The sequence below is a fragment of the Arachis ipaensis genome, chromosome B06, assembly GCF_000816755.2.
Source record: "Arachis ipaensis cultivar K30076 chromosome B06, Araip1.1, whole genome shotgun sequence".
Taxonomy (NCBI): Eukaryota; Viridiplantae; Streptophyta; class Magnoliopsida; order Fabales; family Fabaceae; genus Arachis; species Arachis ipaensis.
The window spans coordinates 133,405,604-133,410,886 of NC_029790.2; positions in this window are offsets into that span (position 1 = coordinate 133,405,604).

Consider the following 5,283-nt stretch of genomic DNA (forward strand, 5'->3'; position numbering starts at 1 on the left):
TGAATGTTAAAATAAATGAAACTCATGATGTTGTTGTGGTGGTGATGAACTTGATGATAGTGGTAAATGATGAAAAAAAATGAAAAAAGTAAAGAGGGACAAACGGGAGGAGAGAAGGAAGAGAAAGTTTAGAAAAATATAAATTTTTCATTAATCATCATGCATAAATGGTGGTAATGATATTAATGATGATGATGATTGTGACTCCGGTGGAGTGGCGAAGAGGGAGGATTGGAGGGAGAGGGAGGAGTGTGAGTGCGGTGACGGTGGAGAAGAAGAAGGAGAAGAGAAAGAAAGAGTTTCGAAGGAAGAAGATGATTGAAGAGTTTAGTGGGCGATTTGTTCCTACCACGAAGGAGACATTGCCTAACACATCAGTATTAACCTGTTGTTAATTGGTTCTAGGGGATGGATTGAACAAATACGAAAGTGAATGGACACCAATTTGTGTTTTTATAATTGTTAAGGGGCACAATGTCCATCAAGTAAATGAGTAAAAGTCGAAAAAGACTTTTACTCTTTTTTTAGTTAGATGAGTTAGACAATTCTAAATATTATATAATATCACAAATTTATCCGCATTATATATTTATATACATAATACTTTAAACATTCTTATAATTACTTTTTTTTTTGTGTGTACACTATAATTAGTTAATTATGCTAATGGATGTAAAGTAATAGAACTTAAAAATAAGGCTCAAAGTTAGGCCCACATCTTTTTTTCAATCATGAGGCCCACATATCATAGATATGGTTTTGTCATTTATGAGAAATGGGTAGCATTTTTCTGACACACTGATCCAGTTAATGGCCTATCATAGTAAAAGGTTTATACATGGCCCATATCATATGCATCATGATCTTTGTCTTCATGTCTTGTAAGATCAGTTCATTATTTTATTTAATGAACCAACCAACCAAACAACACTGACCGAAAGAACCGGAAGAGATGATAATGGAAAAGTCAAAAAAGTAATAATAGTTTCCTTAGATCTTCTCCAGAAAAAGAAAGTGGAGAATTTAGTGACAATTACCACCTTTTTTTCACCGGTGACATTTATTCTATCATCATAAAAAAGGACTCATATGATAACATTAGATTTCACGTAGATTTCCTTCCCCTTCAGAGCTCTTGAATTCCAATGTAACCAAAACAAAAACAATTGTTCAATAACCCAATGTTTGGATATAGAAAGAAAATAACAACAAAGAAAATGAAGAAAAGAAAAACAAAGAAAAAAAAAGTGAGAAAAGAAAAAAATATATAATTATATTAAAATTAAAAAGATAAAATATATTTTTTGTCTTTAAAATTTATTAAAAATTTTAAAAATATTTTTAAATTTTGTTTTATTTTAATTTTGTCCCAAAATTTTTTATTTATATCAAATATATTTTTGACAGTTAATTTTTTAAAAAATTTAAAACCAATTTAACAACAATTTCATAAGAATAATACTCAATACAAGCATGAATTTGTGGATCATCGATAGTGGTGCTTCTAACACATGATAGGTACCTTGAAAAATTTGTGTGAAAAAAGGACCATTTCAGGATGCCCAGTGGGGTTGCCTGATGGTGAGCAGGTGCTTGCTTGAAAACAAGGAACTGTGGTTCTTGACAGAGGACTTCAGTTGAAAAATGTCCTTTATGTACCAAAATTAAAATGCAACTTCCTTTCTGTTCCACAATTGATTGATGAAGAAAACTGTGTTGTACAATTCACTGACAAGCTGTATATTATGCAGGACTGCACTTCGAGGAAGATGATTGGAGCGGGTGAACGGAAGGATGGGCTCTATTGGTATCGTGGTGTGCACAAGGCTCAAGCAAGTCATGTCAAAGCTGAAAATAAATTGACTCCGTGGCATAAGAAATTGGGACATCTATCATTTAAAATTGTGCAAATGATCCCCAATGTGAGTGACAAATGTACTAGCGAAGAGGTGAATAAAATTTGTAAAATTTGTGAAAAATCCAAACAAATAAGAGATAAGTTTCCATTAAGTGATAGTTATGCTTCGAGTATTTTTTATTTGATTCATTGTGACTTGTGGGGGCCTTATAAAACTCCGTCATCATGTGGAGCCTCGTATTTCTTAACCATTATGGATGATTGCTCACGGGTTGTTTGGATATATTTGTTAAAAAAAAGACGGAAGTGTCTGTTACATTGAAAATTTTCTTTGTTTTGGTTGAAAAACAATACAATAAATGCGTCAAAATGGTGCGATCCGATAATGGAACAGAGTTCATGTGTTTAAAGCAGTACTTTATGCAACAAGGAGTGATTCATTAAACTTCATGTGTCGGAACTCCACAACAAAATGGAAGAGTAGAGCGCAAGCACAGGCATATTCTAATTGTTTCCCGGTCCTTGCGATTCCAAGGTAATCTCCCTATTGAGTTTTGGAGAGAATACGTTTTAACTGTCGGGCACCTAATCAATCTCACACCGTCCTTAGTGTTGAAAGAAAAATCCCCATATGAAATTATTCATGGAAGAGCTCCCAGTTATGAACACCTGCGAATTTTTGGTTCTTTGTGTTATGCTCATAACCAAAGTAGGAAAAATGACAAATTTGACAGTCGAAGTAGGAAATGTGTATTTGTCGGGTATCCATTTGGGCAAAAAGGATGGAAGTTGTTTGATTTGGAAAAGAAAGTTTTTCTTGTCTCTCGTGATGTCCATTTCATTGAAGGTGTGTTTTCCTTTCATGAAGCCCAAAGAGCAAACTCACGAGTTGACCAAATTGAGCCCTCAATGCTGGAGCATGTTTTTGAAGATGACACTCCAATTAGGTCAATTTTCACTTCTCCCACAGCTGAGCCCATTCCTCCAAATCAAAATGAGACTCTAGAACATTCATCCACTGCTCCTGACATCCAAGACAGGGGGGACATGAGCTCCGAGACGACCCAGACGAGGACGTCATCATCCCCTCCAAAATCAGCGCCGAGGAAACGGTGCCGATCTCCGATTTGCCACCAGCCGCAACCGAAGCCCCCTTAGCCGTGGACACCGTGTGAAAATGCCCTCCATCAAGCAGTGCAACTTTGTCACCACCGCCACTGTCCAAAAGAGCCCTTCCATCCAGAATCTGACTTTATCAACTTCCTCAGGTGTGTCCTATCCTATACAAAACTTTGTGAATTGTAACAATTTCTCTGACCAACACCGCATTTTTCTTGCTTCATTACAAGACGAGCAAGAACCTCGGTCCTTCTCCCAAGTTGTCACAGATTCGCGATGGCGAGATGCCATGTCCAAAGAAATTCAAGCACTGGAAGTTAACAACACGTGGAAACTCACACCTCTTTCTCCAGGAAAGAAAGCTTATGGTTGTAAGTGGGTTTATCGAATTAAATACAATTCTGATGGGTCAGTCGAGCGATTCAAAGCACGGTTGGTCATCTTAGGAAATCAACAAGTGGAAGGACTAGATTACAATGAAACGTTCTCTCTAGTGGCAAAGATGGTGACCATTTGAACAACTCTTGCCGTTGCAGTAGCCCGGGATTGGGAACTTCACCAAATGGATGTCCATAATGCCTTTCTGCATGGCGACCTTGATGAAGATGTGTACATGAAGCTCCCACCCGGGTTCCAAGTGTCTCAGCCAAGCTTAGTGTGTAAACTTCAAAAATTCATCTATGGCTTGCGACAAGCTCCGCGTTGTTGGTTTGCAAAATTATCCTCTGCCCTTACTTGATTTGGTTTTCAGCAGTCACAAAAAGACCATTCCTTGTTTAGTCTCTGTAAAAATGATGTCCACCTGGTTGTTTTGGTGTATGTTGATAACCTTGTGATTGCAGGAAATAATGGTGATGCAATTAACAAATTCAAACAGTACTTGCACAAGTGCTTTCACATGAAAGACTTAGGGCGCCTGGAATATTTATTGGGGGTTGAAGTTGCCCGATCTTCCAAGGAAATTTTTCTGTGCCAGCGGAAATACGCCTTGGACATCATCACTGAAGCAGGTTTGCTGGCTGCTAAGCCCGCAGCTACTCCGTGCGAGGAAAATCACCGGTTGGCATCCGCTGGTGGCCCTGTTATCTTTGATCCTAACATGTATCGCCGCCTCATTGGAAGACTCATATATTTGTGCTTCACCAGACCTGACCTCGCCTATAGTGTTCATGTTTTGTCCCAGTTTATGCAGAATCCACGTACTGAACATTGGCACGCCGCTTTACGGGTTATTCGGTATCTGAAGGGACATCCGGGGCAGGGCATACTTCTACCTAAAGAAAATGATTTGCAACTCTATGGCTGGTGTGATTATGATTGGGCTGGCTATCCGCTAACGTGCCGATCTTTTACAGGGTGGTTCATTCAATTCGGTACTGCCCCTATCTTGTGAAAAACACAGAAACAACAAACGGTCTCCGCCTCTTCTGCTGAAGCTGAGTACCGCTCAATGGCCAAGACAACCAGGGAATTAATATGGATAAAGGATATACTGTCCTCGCTGCACGTGTCGCATCCTGCTCCCATTCGTTTGCACTGCGACAGTCAAGCGGCGCTTCACATTACTAAAAATCCAGTCTTCCACGAACGTATCAAGCACATCGAAGTCGACTGTCATTTTGTCCGGGATGAAATCATACACAATCGACTATTACCTTCTTACGTTCCTACTCATCTCCAACTAGCTGATATTTTCACCAAGGCTATCGGGACAAAACAGTTTGGAAAACTCTTAGTCAAGTTGGGCATTCAAAATTTACACGCGCCAACTTGAGGGGGGTAACAACGGTCAACATAAGTTATAAATAGAAATGTCAATTAGAAGGTTTGGTTATTTATGTATATAAAAATCTGTCATATATATTTTTTGTGGGAATAAATTAGGATAACAAATCAAGCGGTTATATTGAAAAAAGATTTGCTGTGATTTGTTGATTAGAATATATATATATATATGAAAGTTTGTATATATGAAAGTTTGTATCGAAGAGAAAACAGGCCGATTACCATTATTTATTAGTTTGGATAATATTAGTTAAAATTACTTTTAGATAGATAATTACTAAAAAATAATAGAAAAAAAAGCTCAAAAAAATAATAAGAATTATATAAATAATACAATAGCATGTATAAAGGTTAAAATTGGTAAAAATAATAATAAATTAGTGGTTAAAAAGTCGTTAGTACTTAGTACAACACAAAAGCTATAAATTATTGCTTCTTGTAAACGCAGTTTTGTGAACAAAATCACTTCTGCTTTTCTAGAGAAGAAAATTAGCCAAACAAAAAATGAAAGATTTCAAAAA